Source organism: Lissotriton vulgaris, chromosome 2_1 (genome assembly GCF_964263255.1).
Source record: "Lissotriton vulgaris chromosome 2_1, aLisVul1.2, whole genome shotgun sequence".
In the NCBI taxonomy this organism is placed as follows: Eukaryota; Metazoa; Chordata; class Amphibia; order Caudata; family Salamandridae; genus Lissotriton; species Lissotriton vulgaris.
Genome location: NC_141687.1, coordinates 1,073,888,756 through 1,073,908,801, shown reverse-complemented (window position 1 = coordinate 1,073,908,801; position 20,046 = coordinate 1,073,888,756). Strand labels below are relative to the sequence as shown.

Sequence of the window (20,046 nt, the reverse complement as noted above, 5' to 3'; positions counted from 1 at the left end):
CCCTGTACATAAGTACATAAAATCATTTACGACACCTGCTTTGTTAAAACTTGCCAAGCAGACAGATTTTGGTTGAAAAGAATAATTCGTGTCAAAAATATAATACATTTAGTATACGAAAATTCTATTTTAGTATAAAAAAAAATAACTATGCACTGTTAATACATGCAAGTTCCAGTGTGACAGGTTTGTACATTAACAAATAAATGCATTATCCGACTTAGCGGCTTTGGTAGATTTGACTCAATTGGATTGTCACATTTAGAAAAAGTGATTTGTTAAATGAAAGTCCAGGACTGGATACAAGATGTTGAGTCAATATAGCAACTTTAAAGGCGACATACGTTAGTCCTCGATAGACCGAGGTCCTCTGTTAGCAGTGTTACATATGTCTGATTATAGCAATGAGGCCAGAAATAGTTGCATTTTGTGGGCACTTTATTAAAAGAGGCTAATGATCGAATGGGCGAACAGAGTGTACTACATTGTTATATATTGGTGATTAGTTCAACAGATTGAAGGTTAGATGTGCACGGAGAACGAAGTCTTCCCATCTCCAAGAAGAGGCCCAGGATTGAATGGGCGTTGTCACTCCGCTGCTTTCTTCTCGTCTTCCAGTGTACTTTCATCAGCACAAAAGTTCTACTGAATGAATGGACAAGAATCCTGAATCTCCCCAGCTCCAGTCCGGCATATATCCATTAGCCTTCTCGGTACTGTTAGTAGTCCCATGCGTCACCTTGCAGGCACCTTTCGAAATAATATAATTGTATTTTTTTATAATCCTCCTGCTGTGTGGTGTAGTACACATTCCAATGCTTAATTTTTTAATAGAATTAGTACCGGTGCCAGAAGCTTTGATCAGAAGCTCGTGGTTGGTGTAATTAAATGTCAGCGCGCCCAATACCAAAGCTGCATAGTCTTAAATCCAACCCCATGCACGTTTATTCCACCAACAGACACTGCTGCCCATTATCGCATTCTTGCAGGTTCCTGCTTTCGCCCTTTCCGATGTTTTTTCCGTCATTCCCTTGCTCCGTCTTTCTGCTTTGTGTTTTTCCCGCTGTTCCTCTCTAGTAAATGTCTGATGCAGAGAAGAAATAAGTGCCGCTGTCCAAAAAAAAAGAGTGCCGGTGACCCCACCGGCTCAAATTAAGCGCTGTCACTACATGCCCACATGTGCCACTCGGCAATCCTCAACAATTGCCTAGATCTGCCACTCATCACTTGGTTGTCCGCAGGGCATCCTTGGAATCATAACCCATTCAGTCTCCTGTGTCTAAGAATTGACTGGGTGCAAGCGACAGGCACACTAACAGTGAGGTAGTCAGTCTCCAAAATGCCCCTCAAATTAACATTATTTTGCACACAGTTCCATTACATGTTTTATTGTACACTTTGACCTCTGGATTGGATTGACAACAGAAGCAACACTCAAGGAGAGGCCAAAGATTGAATGGGCATTGGCACTCTGCTCTCTTTGCCCCACACTTTATGACCAATGACGCAGAGGGCCTGACACGCTCATTGAGGCACAGTGAATTAATTGTTGGTATTGAGTTGTGTTGCCTTTCCTGTAGCTTCATTAGAGCCAGAGTGATATGGTCACTGGCCTGCAGGGTTGGAGTAGAATAATGTATTGTTTCGTGAAGCGATATAGTAACGGCTAGTTCCGGTTACAGGTCGGTGTTTCATTCTTTGGTTGGGAGGGGGAGGGGGGGGGGGTTCATAGGTGGGTTTGTTATGTTTCAAAAGTGTGCCCGTGTGTGCATGCACTCTGGTTCTGCTTCTGTATGTGACCATAGGTTACGGTTGTATTTGTGTTTGTATGTATTGTATGTACGTATGAGACGGTGCACACCTGAGTGTGTTTGCGCGCGTGCGTGCCTGCCTGTGCGTGATTGCGTGTGAGGCCCAGCACTCTGATTTTGCGTGTGCCTGTGTACCACGGCCCAGCGCGTGCCGTCGCTGACGCTTTGCTCTCTCTGGTCCTGCCGTTCTGTGCTCGGCAGGAATACGTTTGGTTGCTGAATTATTGATACTGGTTCGACTCTGAGGCGATCAAATGTAGCTGCAGAGCAAGGGGGGACCGCCCTACTCTCCCGCTCTCTGGTGCTCGCGAGGAAGGGGGGCATGCCCTGTTCTCCCGAATCCTGGCCCTAATGTCCAAAGGAAGTCGGGCCTGCTCTAGGCTCCGGCTCTCTAGGGCCCCAGCAGAAGAGGAACCAGTCCTCATCTCCAAATTTAACCCCTGAGTTCCCGTGGAGAGGGAGTCTACTCTGGATAGTGTTGCATGGGGCTACAAAAACACGGGAGAGCTACACTCAGGAACTGCACTCTGGACTTCCATTGCAGACCTGAATAGGTAAGATCAGAGTATCGTCAGGTAAGTATTCCGGAAGCCATTTTGTGCTGCTTTGACATTCAGCAGCATCTGACTTGATAACCTCTAAGGAATGTGCCATCGAACACTAGAGGGGAAACATTTGCTTCTACTGGCTACTAAGGCGGCTAGTATTGTAAGTGTATTGTAATTGTAATTGCATTTATATAGCCCTTCCTACCCCTGAGGAGGCGTCAAAGCGCTTTTTTGGCGAGTAGCATGCTACTCCGGGACCCATAGAGGATTAGTGTTGAATTAGTATAGTGAAACATTCAAGTACATTTTAAGTGGTGGATAGGTTAGTCAGTTATTTGGATTTGGAATGATAGCAGAAGGGTAGAGGAGGACAATGGTTTGTATTTATATAGCGCTTGTTGACGCACGCTATTCAGGAAGCCTAAAAAGGATTAGTGGTGAATTAATATGGTGAAATATGAAGTAATTTCAGTGGTGGATATCAGTCTGCTACTTGGAGTGAGAAGGATAGCGGAGGGATAAAAGGGGATGAAAGATTTGCATTCATATAGCACTTGTTACCCCTGATGGGTGTTGAATCGCTTTCCTGGCGAGTAGCACGCAACTCCGGATCCCATAAAGGATTACCGTTGAAAATTAGTATAGTAAAAAAAATATGAAGTAATTTGAGTAGTGGATATGTTATTCAGTTATTTGGGTAGTATATTAGTATAGTTTAATATGGAATTTGAGAAGTGAACATGTTAGTCTGTTAATTTCGATTGAAAAGGATAGTGGAGGGATAAAAGAGTGAATTTTTTTTTTTTTTAGATCTTAGCAATAGGAGGAGGCTTTTGGATGAGTAAAAATGAGTTTTGGAGGGGAGGACTCAGAGGAAAGAGTTTAGAAAGGGTTATTATAGGGGATCGGGCTGAGAACTAAGGTAGTGCATTGGAAATGCTAAATTAGAAGAAAGTGATAAATATATAGATCCATAATTACATTGAAAGTATATAGATACATAAAGAAGGAAAGTATATTTAGATTAAATATATTGATAGAGGCACAAGATGAGAAATAGGGTTGTGCATTGGATATGCTTTTTCAGGAGAAAAGTAACAGACACACAGATCCAAGTACATGGAAGGTACATAGATGCACAATGGAAGTATGTACATGTAGACCAAAGATGATTTTTATTTATTTATTATTATTATTATTTTTTCTCTCAACAACATAATTATTTTACATGTTTATACAAAGTAATACACAAAGATAGGTACATATCTATAGTGAAAGAAAACGCTTGTATACAGAGGGATATGCTGTAAATTTCTGTTTGCGTATGGTGCTTATGTGGGAAAGAGCCAAATCTTGAGTAGTTTTCTGAAGATAAGTGGTTGTCGGTGGACCTTATGTTGGGGGGTAAAGAGTTCCATAGTTTGGCTGCTTGAACAGAGAATGATGTGCCACCATGGTTTTTTTCTTGTATGGTGGGATTTTGAGGCGAGGTGCTCCTTTAGAGTGGAGGTTCCTTTGTTGAATGTGTTTGGTGATTTTATTCCTAATGAAGAGTGGTCCCATTCCATGTTTTGCTTTGTGGGTGATACAAAGCAGCTTGAACGTGGATCTTCTGGCAACCGGTAACCAATGCAGGGCTTTCAAGGCAGGGGAGATGTGGTCTCGCGGTTTGATATGCAAGAGTAGTCTGGCAGCCAAGTTCTGAATCCGTTGTAGTCTTTTCATGGTCGTTGAAGGTGATCCGTGGTAGAGGCTATTGGTGTAATCGAGTTTGGACAGAACAAGGGAGATGGTAGCTTGGACCTTGTGTGGTAATCCCAAGTGAGGGAAAATTAGTTGCAGCATTTTTATAGTAGCAAAGCTTGATCTTGCTAGTTAATCCACTTGGGCATTCATCGACAGCTTGGAATCCATGTTCATTCTGAGGTTTCTTACTTCCTTCGATACTTTAGGCAGTGATCCCAGTTCATCAGGCCATGCGGCAAGCGGGTTGTAATGTTTACAATAGCCACAGGTGAGTATTTCAGTTTTTGAAGCATTCAATTTGAGATGGCTCCAGGTCATCCACTGATCCACGGCTCTGAGACAGCTGAAAATTTTCCAATGTCTTTGGGGCATTCCAGTTGAAGGAATATTTGCGTCTCATCTGCATAGTTATAGCACATGAGGTGAAATTTATTGATCAGTACCGAGGCGGCGGGGGTCGAGGGCTCAGCCCTGGTTTGGCTATCGTCCTTCCTGAGGGACCGCACCCAGGCGGTCCAGCTGGGGGATTTTTCGGCCACCCAACTCAAAGTCACATGTGGTGTTCCTCAGGGTTCTTCTCTTTCCCCTCTTCTGTTTAATCTCTATATCTATCCTCTGATCTTTGCACTTCAGCAACTGGAGGTCACTGTTTACAATTACGCAGATGACCTCCAGCTTATCTTTAATCTGTCTTCTTCTCCTCATTCTATTTCTAATTTCCAGTCTACTATGATTTTCATCAGGGACTGGATGAACCACAACCATCTGAAGTTGAACCCTGACAAAACAGAATTGGTCCTTACGGGTGGTTCCTCCAGTCCCTGGAATTCCTCTTTCTGGCCTTCCTCTTTCGGATCCCCCCCCTACACCTTCTTCCTCAGTTAAGACCCTGGGCATTAAACTTAATAATCATCTCAACCGTCACTCACAAATTAGTTCTGTTGTTTCTTCCTGCTTTCTTGTTCTTCGAACTATCCGCTCTGTTTCTCGTTTCTTTTCTCCCCTTGCACTCAAGTTAATCATGTCCGCTCTGGTTATCTCCCGGCTGGACTACGCCAACGCCCTCTACAACGGCATCCCAGCGTATAGTCTGCGGAAACTCCAGCTGGTTCAAAACCAGGCGGCCAGATTGGTGTATGGCCTCCCCCGCTCCCATCACTCTACCCCTCTACTGAAGGCACTACATTGGTTACCTGTTAGGGAGCGATCCCTGTTTAAAACTGGTTGCATGGTTTTTCAGGCGCGCCAGGGCACTGCCCCTGCCTTCATCTCTTCTCTGCTAAAAGAGTATACCCCTGTCCGTGAGCTCCGCTCATCTACCCAATCACTCCTTCAGGTACCCCGGAACAGACGTAAGAAATGGGGCAGAGCCAATTTTTCATTCCTGGCAACATCCTTTTGGAATTCCCTCCCCGATCACTTACGACTGGCCAGACACTATTCCCTTTTCCGAAAAGATCTTACGACCTTTCTCTTCACCCAGGCTTTTCTTAATGTGAACTGATTTTATTTTTCTTCTTTTCACCAGTTTTTTCGTTTCTACTGCTAAATTAGTCTCCACAGCGCCAAGAAACCGCACGGTGAATGTTGCGCTATATAAATATTTTAAATTCAAATTTAATGACTTCATGTAGATGTTGAAAAGCATAGGCGAGATGATAGAACCTTGAGGGACCCATGCTTTTGTGGAGTATGGTTTGGACGAGAAAGGTGGGGTATGGATGACATTAGTTCTGTTTCGAAGGTAGGACGCTATCCAGTCTAAAGCAGTTCCCTCTATGCCGGCTTCATAGAGTCTTTGTTTCAGAGTGTCATGGTCAACCGTGTCAAAGGCAGCTGAGAGGTCCAAGAGGAGTAGCGCAGCGACCCCGTTGCGGTCATCTGTATTGTTTAGGTCATCCCAGATGGCAAGGAGGGCAGATTCAGTGCCTCTTCCCGGACGGAATCCTGTTTGGATGTCTGCAAGTATGTCATTCTCTTCAATGAATTGTAACATCTGGGCGAACGTTGCTCTTTCTGTCAGTTTGCCCAGGAACTGTCCATTTGTAATGTGTCTAAAGTGGTCAGGGTTCAGCGGTCCAAGTTTGTTTTCTTCAGTAAAGGGCGTATGTATGACTTTTTGAGTTCTTCTGGAAATATTCCAGTAATTAAGGAATCGTTGATGATTCTTCTTACTGGAGTGACAGTAGAGGTTGTTAAAAAAATTGTCTTGAAAGTTTGTGGCGGACAGGGGTCAGAAGGGCTGCCAGCAGGCCTGCTTGCTTTGACCAGGTCCATAAATTCATCGTGTGAGATGTGTTGGAAGGAACGGAGAGGCTTGATTAGAGCATTCTTGGATTGTTGTTTTGTACTAGGGCTAGTGCTGGTGCTGTTGTGGTAAGGTCTTCGGCTGTCTCCTCGACGCCTTACCGTACATACAGCTTTTCACAAAGGTAAACTTACACTTCAGTGCAAATTTATGTGATTTTTTTTTATTCACACAGCAATTTTACAGGCTTTATCTTTACGGGCGCGTGGTCTCCGCACATAAAAAGATAGGCAGTTGTAAAGATGCTACTCGTAAATATCCTTTGTGAATTGAAAAACACTGTGAACTTACATGAAAGTGCAAATTTACCTTTGTGAATCAGGCCCAATATGTGGAATAGGATTAGGAGTGTCCTCCCTTTCGAAATAAATCAATATACCATCCTTTGGTTGTTTTACATGAGTTCAGTTATTTTTTAATACGCAGTTCAATGTTCTGACAGAGATCGAAATGTGCCACTTGATATATAAACAGCCATGTACAAGCAGCCGACACGTGTTTCGCCCCCTATGGCTATCGAGCCTGGGGCTTTCTCAAGTCTCAAGGAAAAGGTTATCGTGGTGCAGACGTCTTCTTTAATATTATAGTCCTCGTCTTAATCAATCTAGTCCTGGGTTAAATCCCCATCTGTGAGGAGTCCTCGGAAAGTAGTGCGGTATATGTGGAGGGCTTCTCTCTCCGAGGCTCTCCCATCCAAACCATCAAGCGTTTCTGTACACAAGAGGGTAGCAATGACACATGTTTAGACTTTAAAGGATGCTTGGAATTTTTATGTATGTGTCCATGATGTGTGAACTATTGTGATGTTTTACATAATGTCGGAATAAGGGAGATAAGACGGTAGCGCACAGCAGTGGCTCACCGAAAATTGAGGGAACCCCCCTGCAAAGTGCATGGAGCGGGCCCCCATGCTCCTGACCCAGTGAGGAGCTCTCAGGCCAGGAGCTTGCCACCTGTGCACAGTGCCGGAGGGGGTCCCCCAGAGCTCGCCCCTCAAACCTCCCAGCACCGCCGGGGCTATTGTTATGCCATTGGCGCACAGGGTGTGATCTGGCGAGCTAATTAAATACCAAGATGAATCAAAGCCTGCTGGACCTATCGGTGGGCGAGCTGCTGAAAGCTTGAGCCAGGCTGGACCCTGAAGCCGGGCTCTGGCTCAGCTCAAGGTCCAGTTAAAACCTTGAGTTCATAGTGAGCAGATATTTCAAATGGCTTCTGCCTACCACCCTCGCTCTGATCTCATGTTATAAGGAGTAAAAACAAAGCATTAACATTTGAGGTGAAAAGGAGAGACACATTTAGTAGCTGATTTGTAGAAAGTGAAACCAAAAAACCTGGATTAATCATGGCTTCCCTGCTTGTGTGATCTTTGGCAAATATTCTATTTTTCCGATCCAACTTTTTCTTTGCTATCACATATAAAAGCACTTTTAAATATACGAGTTAAGCATACCTGCTGTACAAAAACCTTTTATGTTTGATTTAACAGACTAAAATGTTGCTCTGTCTATAATGTGGACTACATACAGGGTTCATGTGACAATTGCCTTGCCTCGTAGTTCACTATTGGCACTATCGCCTGGGTGGGGGCAGGAATGGTTCTACGTATATATTAATAACGATCACTTTTTATAAGTACTTGTCAGTTCCATTCTAAAATGTGAAATAATATTGTCAAATGTTTCATATTTTAAAGAAATACAATTTTATGAATTTTGAAGAGACTTTATCATATTTTATGTTATGTTTGTTGTATAATATACATGGCACACATTTTCGGGGCTCGGCTCATGCAGTGGCTCGAAGAGCAGAGCCAGCTCCTTGGCTCTGCTCTGGCTCAGCTTGCCTTGTTTATTTGTTGTTCTCACCCACTTCTAGCTAGACCTACCCCTAAGGAGCTAGCTATTGACAGCAGTACTGCCTTTGACAATCTGCTATAAACTCCTACCTGACTGCCTCACTATACCGGCTGCCTCACAACAGACACATCACCAATCCTTTCTACTGCCATGCCAACTGCCCCACAATGGACACAGAAAAAAAAGTGTGCAAACATCTGGCTGCTCCCCTACAAGTTAGCCACTCCACACCTGTCACACCATCATCTCTGCAAGCTCCTATCTCCCATTTTTCATCTGACCCATCACGGACAGAACTCGATCTATTTAACCCGTTTAGAGCGTCGAACGTTCAGCGCCCAGTGCTGAACGTTCGAATAACGGGTGGGGCCTCGTCGGCCAACGGACCTTTACAGCACTACCATGGTAGTGCACGCGACGACCGTTGGCCGACGGCAGCGCTTAAGGGGTTAAGCTTATAACCACACCTTCCGTTGCCAGCTAATGCCCAGTGGTCAGAGTTGCTTCAGCTCTGTGCAGAGTCGGACTGGGCAACCAGACTGTGCCCAAATGGCTGGTCTGACAGGTCAGTGTGTGTTCTTTTTGTTGTCTGTTTGTGAGCCTGTTTTATGGTTTTGGGGGCCATTTTGTAATGTTGATTTCCCTGATATCACTACAAACAGTGCCTGCGGCAAGCTCAAATCCATGCAGTCTTGCATTCTTCCATACCTTGCAAAACACATACACATTGAAAACTTCCCTTAATTGCAAATGTGGGCCACTTTTTTATTCGCTAATGGGAGCAGTGGTTAATGTGAGGCAGTGGTTTCCGTTGACAGAGCTGCCGCTCAGGCAGAAGATCTACGCAGCAGGCAAGAAAAGAAGCAGGTACCCTCTTGTGCAGTGTATGGTGCCGTTCACGCGATTTTACTTCACGGGAAAAATCCCAGCTCTGAAAAAATCAACTTGAATGGCATGACCAAACGCACTCTGCCCCTTGTGGAATTTCGCATAGCGCAGCACACTTTTTGGTCACTTCGCAGAGTTCCACATAACGGAACTCCGCAAGCTCTTCCCAGGCTTACTTTTGAAAGATTTGGTAGTTTAGCACCACATCAGAGTGCATTGTTTTTACAGGCTGTCTCTGCCCGCCCTTCTCACCCCGCCCGCATTCATTGCTGCTTGACCTGTTCTCGCTATTACCTCCTTCCCATTGTTGCTTACTCCCTTGACCTCGTGGCTTGCCCCTTCCACAGATTCCCTCCTCCCCCTACTCCCATCACTGCTTTCGCTTTGTTGCCTGCAGCTCCCCCATAGCCGCCTCCAACTGTCCTTTATTGCTTGTTATTATATCAGCGTCTTCTGCATAGAGTCGTCAAAATCTGTTCGTCTCTGCACTTTTTTTAATTTTTAAGCTCTTTAGGTAACTGAAGAGTGTTAGCCTCTTACTTTTGCTGTCTCTGCCCGCCCATCCCACCCTGCCTGCATTTGTTGCTGCTTGACCTGTTCCCACCCACTACCTCTTTCTCATTTCTGCTTGCCCCCTCTGACCTAGTGGCTTGCCCTGTCCCCAGTCCCCCCTTCGACCCCATCACTGCTTTTCCCTTTGTTGCTTTCAGCTCTCCTATAGCCGTTCCCCACCCTTTCACTCCCACGTCCTCCTTGTTTGCCTTCTCCCTCCCACCCCACCTCATGTTCTTTTTTGCCCCTCTCCCCGCTTTGGAACGAAAAGCACCATGATGGGCCTCGCCATAGCACTTTGTTTTTATTTACTGTAAGCCATCTTTAAAAATATTTTAAAAAGCCAAATAGCTTGAACAGAGCTATTTGGCTTTAAAAAATTTTTTTTAAAGGTGTTGCACAGCAGCACGAGCTGCTGTTTAATGGCTTAAAGTAAATAAAAACAAATCACTATAGCGCGATCAACAATGGCCGTACCATAGCACTTTTAAATTTACTTTGAGCCATGCTCGCACTGCTGTCCAAAATCTTTAAAAGTTAACAATGCCAATAGGTGTCTCATAGGAGAAACCTATTGGCTTTGCCAGTGCTTGTTCTGATGAGGCATTTCCCAGCGCAAGAGAGGGAAAAAACACTCACAAGGGGAGAAAGCTGACACCTGCAAAAGTGAGATAAAGGGGCAAATGTGTCTGATAGTGGATTAAAGCAGCATGAAGTGGATTCAATACTACACAGCCTTGGGATTGGCGCCAACCGCAGGCTTCTGAGCAGAGCCAGGACAACCATTCTTATTCTCTTACAAGTTAGCCAATGAAAGGAGACCTCTTTTATTTTGGTTTCCAGGTTTTTTTTCTGTCCAGTCTGACCATGGGTCTGGGTCCAATCACTCGAGCATGAAAAAACACACCACATTAATATGGCCCCCAAAGTTAATTCATCCACAGTACTTGACCCATGACGGGGACAGGCAGTTAGATTGTAATTGTAATTGTGTTTATATAGCACTTACTACCACTGACGAGGCGTCGAAACGCTTTTTGGTGAGTAGAACGCTACTCCGGAGCCCAAAAGGACTAGTGGTGGATAAGTATAGGGAAATATGACTAAATATTAGAATGGGGGGTACACGTTAATTTGAGCGGAGGACAGCCACGGCCCGTGGAGGGAGTTTCGGTGGGGCGGAGAGGCGGGGTGGGGAGGGGCAGGGTGGGGGGTTGCTAAAAACCGGAGTATGGATAGTTGAAGGTAGGTAAACAATTTAATAAATAAAATGAATTTCGTAGCGCACCCTGCATCACATTTTGTGATGCAGGGCGCGCTACGAAATTCGTTTTGTTAATTAAATTGTTGACTTACCTTCAATTATCCATACTCTGGTTTTTAGCACCCCCACGCTGCCCCTTCCCCGCCCCGCAACCCTGCCTCACCGAAACACGCTCCACGGGCCGCGGCTGGCGGAGGACATGTGTGTCTGTTAGTTGGATTGAATAGAGTAATGGAGGGATAAAAGACGGAAGAAAAATAGAAGTGTTAAGTGGGAGATCATAGTAGTAAGTTGAGGCCAGGCTCTGCTGGTGGCCCAGGAGGGCCCAAGCTGGATCTCAGTATGGGCTACTCCCATCAATAGGTCAATTCGTTTTTCACCAAGTACCACCAAAGGGACTCCTGGAAAGGTATGGTCTCCGTAGCACCGAAACGCAGTCAACTGAAATAGAATTTCACTAGTGGATGAGATCTGTCTTGCCAATGGACCCATCTCCTTTTGTCCATCCATAGGGGGAAGCCGTGGTGCATTTTACAGAGCAGCAGACGAGACCCAAGCGGGAACTCCAAGCCTGACCAAAGGAGACCCTTCCAAAGGACTACTTCCAATATTCCTGGAACAAGAAAAAAGGACTAAAAATCCCGATCTCCCAACCGGTAAAGCGTAGAGTTCAATCATAGTACAGCGCCCTACATGTTAGTGTTAATTTGTTTAACTTGCTCTCTTTTGCATCATAAACATTGTTCATTATTTTCTGGTTGTATTGAAATACCAAAAATTGCCAATCTTTTTTTTAAAAAAAGGTTTGAATTGCATCTGAAGCATTTTTGTGTCCAATGCTTAACCACAACCTAAAGGTACCAAAAAGAACATAAATAATAATTAATAGTAATAATTTGTATTTATATTTTATGGAGGTGTTTGTGGACTGCAGCAATGTCGCTTGCGTTCCTTCTGAACACTGGTACACTAGACAGACGGGTAGGGGTTCTGCCCAAGCCGAGGATGGGCGGGTTCAGTCCCTCAACTTTACCTCAAAGTTTGGTGCCGTCCAATGGGCTAGAGAGCAAAGGTTCTCTTAGTTCCCCCAAGTGCCCGTCCACATTCTCCAGGAGGTGACTAGACCTGTACACAAGTAGTAGGCTGTAGTTATTACTGTTGGGGCTCCACTCTGAGTCAGGAACACTAGGTCCATAGGAGGAGATAACGTACAAATAATTTCTGCTCCTTCAGTTTACCAAAACTATTTAACAATGATATCTATTACTACAATGGTTTGAATCATAATACAAAAAATACAATAGATACGAGGAAATAATATATTTCCTTTTAAACACCTTCATTTTATAACATTTGCATTGATAATCCGTTAATAGTTTTTCTAAAACATAACAGTGTGCCTAGTGTGCTACTTGCAAAGACACAATTATCTTAAGAATTTCCTTGTAATCATAAACATCTAACTATACAAATTGATTTGCTCAGTAAAAAAAGAAAAAGATGCTAACTGGTAAACTTCAGTCTAAGATAACTGTTTCAAGTACAGACAGCGATAGATTTCACTCTAAAATAGCTTTACAACAGGTACTCCAAAGATACCATGCGGTATTCCAGGCCAGGAGCTCTCTTTAACGTAAATATGCGATCATGGTTCAGTCCAACTTTAATGAACTCCCGAAAATTGAACTCAATGCAGCAATAGGCTAATGCTAATATTTGTGGAGCTACTGCTTCCAAAAAGGATCAAAGAGATTGAATTATTTTTATAAGAGGAACTTTCCATAAAAAATCTTCAATTGCCACATCGACCAATAACCTGTCCCTCCCACACTCCACCACCCCCCATTGTTGGCCGGATAAGTTGCAATGACTAAGTTTCCCGTAATGTTAGACAGAGTGTCAAAGGAGACAAGACCTCTCACAGAGAGGTGAACATTCTGCAAAATATCAACTGTTATGCCCAAAAGCCCAAGAATGTGGAACAATAACACCACCTCAACCTTTAATCAAGTTAATTGGTAAAGTTGGAATTTATTTTAATTTTTGTTAAAAAATCAGTAAGCAACTGGCACAATCATATATGGACAAGATCTTAACATATGTGGGTGTAATCATCATCGTCTACACACTGCAAATTAACAAGCACAGAGCAATAACAAAAAATGCCATGCAAATCACACGAACCAAAGTGTATCACACAACAAAACCAGCGATGTTCCTGCAAGCATCACGCAGCAAAACCTGCAACCCCTGTGCAACGTGTTACACAGTGTTACTAGCACCTCATGCAACATATTAGTAAGCAATTAAAGCAGCATCACTTGAGTGCATCACACACATGGAATACCAGCAAGCCTACTGCATCTCCTCACAAAGAATTACCAACAAACCCCCATCAACATCAAGTCTCATTCCACACAGCACACAATACATATAAACTCTGCATAAGACAGCAATTTCAGGAAGTCTCATGCAACAATAACTCAGCAATGCCAGCTAATGCACCAAACAGCAGTACCAGGAAACAAAGCATTCCACAGCAATCGCAACAAGCCCCTACAATGTTTTACATTCCAATAAAAACAAGCAACAGTTCACATAACAAATTACCACTCACCCTGCATCATATCACTCAACAGTATCTGCAGACCTCTTGTAACTTATCAAACCACAATATCAACAGGCCAACTGAAGCACATTAGACAGAACTACCAGCACACTCCATGCATACATCACACAATAACATCATTGAGTCTTCTGCAACACATCACAATGCCGGAAAATAATGTAGAACACAGTAATGCTAGCTAGTCTCCTGCAGCAAACCACAGCAATAGAAGCAACCAGTCCAGCACAAGGCTAAAGTGCTTTACACAGAAATAGCATCAAGCCCTCTACATCCCTTCACACATCAATAAAAGCAAACACATTATAGAATGAATTAAGCAATTATCTCTACATCACATCACTCTGCATGCCTGAAAGACTCCTGCAACATATCACACCACCAAACCAACAAACAGGGCACCACACAACAATACTAGCACCCTTCTCCAAGTCCTTAACCTCTCACTAACCAAGACCCACTGGTGTTTTCAGGCACCTCAAAAGGACAGGAACCTCTGCGTGCAAACATTTTGCAACTTCGATAATTATTGGATTAAGCAAAATTGGAATAGTTGAAATGACTAGCAATTTTGTGGGATCCAGAGTTAACAGCCTGACCTCATTTAGACTTAAACATGTTCACAAATTGGTGTTTTCTAAAGCATTTCTGTTTATTTTTAGCCCCCCTTTGGAGAAGGGTGTTATGGTTCCAGTCCTCCGCTTAGATCTATACCTCCCTTCCATCTTGCCACTACTCAGCTTGAAACCATTCTATCTTATTTCAGACGCACTAGGGCATCAGAAGACTCTGTAAAATAAAACTCCACGCTTTGCTGAAGTGTAATAGGCTAACACGCGATTAGGGAAAAATAGCAATAACCCAGCAAAATAAAGAAATTGCTGTTTAAATGGCCTCAAACATCTGACAAAATCCAGTTGATTCAGAAAAGGGGGTGGTGATGAACAGAGTGTCTGAATTAAGCAGACCACTCTTACCCAGTCCAAAGATCAGGGCTTGAACCATCACCGTTATTTATCTCACTGCACCATCCCAGCTCAGAACCTGGCTATATGCAAATCAGTCTGTCCCTGGCCCAGAGCATCATGGGAACAGGGCAGACTAAACTACCAAGCCAATTTTTCACCAGAAAGGAGACAAGCTACCGGGGACCGGTTTCTGGCATTTCAGCCGTCTTCGGCCCGGCTTGCTTGAATCCTGATGGTGCAGTGAGAAAGGGACTCATGTCTGAGTATACCCTGCCACACCTATAGTGGCCAAAAACGATTCAGAAAAGGGGGTGGTGATGAACAGAGTGTCTGAATTAAGCAGACCACTCTTACCCAGTCCAAAGATCAGGGCTTGAACCATCACCGTTATTTATCTCACTGAACCATCCCAGCTCAGAACCTGGCTATATGCAAATCAGTCTGTCCCTGGCCCAGAGCATCATGGGAACAGGGCAGACTAAACTACCAAGCCAATTCTTCACCAGAAAGGAGACAAGCTACCGGGGACCGGTTTCTGGCATTTCAGCCGTCTTCGGCCCGGCTTGCTTGAATCCTGATGGTGCAGTGAGAAAGGGACTCATGTCTGAGTATACCCTGCCACACCTATAGTGGCCAAAAACGATTCAGAAAAGGGGGTGGTGATGAACAGAGTGTCTGAATTAAGCAGACCACTCTTACCCAGTCCAAAGATCAGGGCTTGAACCATCACCGTTATTTATCTCACTGCACCATCCCAGCTCAGAACCTGGCTATATGCAAATCAGTCTGTCCCTGGCCCAGAGCATCATGGGAACAGGGCAGACTAAACTACCAAGCCAATTCTTCACCAGAAAGGAGACAAGCTACCGGGGACCGGTTTCTGGCATTTCAGCCGTCTTCGGCCCGGCTTGCTTGAATCCTGATGGTGCAGTGAGAAAGGGACTCATGTCTGAGTATACCCTGCCACACCTATAGTGGCCAAAAACGATTCAGAAAAGGGGGTGGTGATGAACAGAGTGTCTGAATTAAGCAGACCACTCTTACCCAGTCCAAAGATCAGGGCTTGAACCATCACCGTTATTTATCTCACTGCACCATCCCAGCTCAGAACCTGGCTATATGCAAATCAGTCTGTCCCTGGCCCAGAGCATCATGGGAACAGGGCAGACTAAACTACCAAGCCAATTCTTCACCAGAAAGGAGACAAGCTACCGGGGACCGGTTTCTGGCATTTCAGCCGTCTTCGGCCCGGCTTGCTTGAATCCAGATGGTGCAGTGAGAAAGGAACTCATGTCTGAGTATACCCTGCCACACCTATAGTGGCCAAAAACGATTCAGAAAAGGGGGTGGTGATGAACAGAGTGTCTGAATTAAGCAGACCACTCTTACCCAGTCCAAAGATCAGGGCTTGAACCATCACCGTTATTTATCTCACTGCACCATCCCAGCTCAGAACCTGGCTATATGCAAATCAGTCTGTCCCTGGCCCAGAGCATCATGGGAACAGGGCAGACTAAACTACCAAGCCAATTCTTCACCAGAAAGGAGACAAGCTACCGGGGACCGGTTTCTGGCATTTCAGCCGTCTTCGGCCCGGCTTGCTTGAATCCTGATGGTGCAGTGAGAAAGGGACTCATGTCTGAGTATACCCTGCCACACCTATAGTGGTCAAAAACGATTCAGAAAAGGGGGTGGTGATGAACAGAGTGTCTGAATTAAGCAGACCACTCTTACCCAGTCCAAAGATCAGGGCTTGAACCATCACCGTTAATTATCTCACTGCACCATCCCAGCTCAGAACCTGGCTATATGCAAATCAGTCTGTCCCTGGCCCAGAGCATCATGGGAACAGGGCAGACTAAACTACCAAGCCAATTCTTCACCAGAAAGGAGACAAGCTACCGGGGACCGGTTTCTGGCATTTCAGCCGTCTTCGGCCCGGCTTGCTTGAATCCTGATGGTGCAGTGAGAAAGGGACTCATGTCTGAGTATACCCTGCCACACCTATAGTGGCCAAAAACGATTCAGAAAAGGGGGTGGTGATGAACAGAGTGTCTGAATTAAGCAGACCACTCTTACCCAGTCCAAAGATCAGGGCTTGAACCATCACCGTTATTTATCTCACTGCACCATCCCAGCTCAGAACCTGGCTATATGCAAATCAGTCGGTCCCTGGCCCAGAGCATCATGGGAACAGGGCAGACTAAACTACCAAGCCAATTCTTCACCAGAAAGGAGACAAGCTACCGGGGACCGGTTTCTGGCATTTCAGCCGTCTTCGGCCCGGCTTGCTTGAATCCTGATGGTGCAGTGAGAAAGGGACTCATGTCTGAGTATACCCTGCCACACCTATAGTGGCCAAAAACGATTCAGAAAAGGGGGTGGTGATGAACAGAGTGTCTGAATTAAGCAGACCACTCTTACCCAGTCCAAAGATCAGGGCTTGAACCATCACCGTTAATTATCTCACTGCACCATCCCAGCTCAGAACCTGGCTATATGCAAATCAGTCTGTCCCTGGCCCAGAGCATCATGGGAACAGGGCAGACTAAACTACCAAGCCAATTCTTCACCAGAAAGGAGACAAGCTACCGGGGACCGGTTTCTGGCATTTCAGCCGTCTTCGGCCCGGCTTGCTTGAATCCTGATGGTGCAGTGAGAAAGGGACTCATGTCTGAGTATACCCTGCCACACCTATAGTGGCCAAAAACGATTCAGAAAAGGGGGTGGTGATGAACAGAGTGTCTGAATTAAGCAGACCACTCTTACCCAGTCCAAAGATCAGGGCTTGAACCATCACCGTTATTTATCTCACTGCACCATCCCAGCTCAGAACCTGGCTATATGCAAATCAGTCTGTCCCTGGCCCAGAGCATCATGGGAACAGGGCAGACTAAACTACCAAGCCAATTCTTCACCAGAAAGGAGACAAGCTACCGGGGACCGGTTTCTGGCATTTCAGCCGTCTTCGGCCCGGCTTGCTTGAATCCTGATGGTGCAGTGAGAAAGGGACTCATGTCTGAGTATACCCTGCCACACCTATAGTGGCCAAAAACGATTCAGAAAAGGGGGTGGTGATGAACAGAGTGTCTGAATTAAGCAGACCACTCTTACCCAGTCCAAAGATCAGGGCTTGAACCATCACCGTTATTTATCTCACTGCACCATCCCAGCTCAGAACCTGGCTATATGCAAATCAGTCTGTCCCTGGCCCAGAGCATCATGGGAACAGGGCAGACTAAACTACCAAGCCAATTCTTCACCAGAAAGGAGACAAGCTACCGGGGACCGGTTTCTGGCATTTCAGCCGTCTTCGGCCCGGCTTGCTTGAATCCTGATGGTGCAGTGAGAAAGGGACTCATGTCTGAGTATACCCTGCCACACCTATAGTGGCCAAAAACGATTCAGAAAAGGGGGTGGTGATGAACAGAGTATCTGAATTAAGCAGACCACTCTTACCCAGTCCAAAGATCAGGGCTTGAACCATCACCGTTATTTATCTCACTGCACCATCCCAGCTCAGAACCTGGCTATATGCAAATCAGTCTGTCCCTGGCCCAGAGCATCATGGGAACAGGGCAGACTAAACTACCAAGCCAATTCTTCACCAGAAAGGAGACAAGCTACCGGGGACCGGTTTCTGGCATTTCAGCCGTCTTCGGCCCGGCTTGCTTGAATCCTGATGGTGCAGTGAGAAAGGGACTCATGTCTGAGTATACCCTGCCACACCTAGAGTGGCCAAAAACGATTCAGAAAAGGGGGTGGTGATGAACAGAGTGTCTGAATTAAGCAGACCACTCTTACCCAGTCCAAAGATCAGGGCTTGAACCATCACCGTTATTTATCTCACTGCACCATCCCAGCTCAGAACCTGGCTATATGCAAATCAGTCGGTCCCTGGCCCAGAGCATCATGGGAACAGGGCAGACTAAACTACCAAGCCAATTCTTCACCAGAAAGGAGACAAGCTACCGGGGACCGGTTTCTGGCATTTCAGCCGTCTTCGGCCCGGCTTGCTTGAATCCTGATGGTGCAGTGAGAAAGGGACTCATGTCTGAGTATACCCTGCCACACCTATAGTGGCCAAAAACGATTCAGAAAAGGGGGTGGTGATGAACAGAGTGTCTGAATTAAGCAGACCACTCTTACCCAGTCCAAAGATCAGGGCTTGAACCATCACCGTTAATTATCTCACTGCACCATCCCAGCTCAGAACCTGGCTATATGCAAATCAGTCTGTCCCTGGCCCAGAGCATCATGGGAACAGGGCAGACTAAACTACCAAGCCAATTCTTCACCAGAAAGGAGACAAGCTACCGGGGACCGGTTTCTGGCATTTCAGCCGTCTTCGGCCCGGCTTGCTTGAATCCTGATGGTGCAGTGAGAAAGGGACTCATGTCTGAGTATACCCTGCCACACCTATAGTGGCCAAAAACGATTCAGAAAAAGGGGGTGGTGATGAACAGAGTGTCTGAATTAAGCAGACCACTCTTACCCAGTCCAAAGATCAGGGCTTGAACCATCACCGTTATTTATCTCACTGCACCATCCCAGCTCAGAACCTGGCTATATGCAAATCAGTCTGTCCCTGGCCCAGAGCATCATGGGAACAGGGCAGACTAAACTACCAAGCCAATTCTTCACCAGAAAGGAGACAAGCTACCGGGGACCGGTTTCTGGCATTTCAGCCGTCTTCGGCCCGGCTTGCTTGAATCCTGATGGTGCAGTGAGAAAGGGACTCATGTCTGAGTATACCCTGCCACACCTATAGTGGCCAAAAACGATTCAGAAAAGGGGGTGGTGATGAACAGAGTGTCTGAATTAAGCAGACCACTCTTACCCAGTCCAAAGATCAGGGCTTGAACCATCGCCGTTATTTATCTCACTGCAACATCCCAGCTCAGAACCTGGCTATATGCAAATCAGTCTGTCCCTGGCCCAGAGCATCATGGGAACAGGGCAGACTAAACTACCAAGCCAATTCTTCACCAGAAAGGAGACAAGCTACCGGGGACCAGTTTCTGGCATTTCAGCCGTCTTCGGCCCGGCTTGCTTGAATCCTGATGGTGCAGTGAGAAAGGGACTCATGTCTGAGTATACCCTGCCACACCTATAGTGGCCAAAAACGATTCAGAAAAGGGGGTGGTGATGAACAGAGTGTCTGAATTAAGCAGACCACTCTTACCCAGTCCAAAGATCAGGGCTTGAACCATCACCGTTATTTATCTCACTGCACCATCCCAGCTCAGAACCTGGCTATATGCAAATCAGTCTGTCCCTGGCCCAGAGCATCATGGGAACAGGGCAGACTAAACTACCAAGCCAATTCTTCACCAGAAAGGAGACAAGCTACCGGGGACCGGTTTCTGGCATTTCAGCCGTCTTCGGCCTGGCTTGCTTGAATCCTGATGGTGCAGTGAGAAAGGGACTCATGTCTAAGTATACCCTGCCACACCTATAGTGGCCAAAAACGATT

General features: G+C 45.6%; 1 protein-coding gene across 5 annotated transcripts in view; it reads left to right on the top strand.

Moving 5' to 3' along the window:
- The window catches only part of USP2 (ubiquitin specific peptidase 2), a 280,374-nt gene that overhangs the window by 77,614 nt on the left and 182,714 nt on the right, over positions 1 to 20,046 (top strand). For 3 of the 5 annotated variants that reach the window (XM_086956771.1, XM_086956772.1, XM_086956770.1), the window contains exon 2: positions 11,489 to 11,632. The exons of the other annotated variants lie outside the window; for them this stretch is intronic. The gene's annotated coding sequence lies outside the window, so the exon portion shown is untranslated. The remainder of the gene's footprint in view (positions 1 to 11,488; positions 11,633 to 20,046) is intronic. 5 annotated transcript variants of the gene reach the window in all.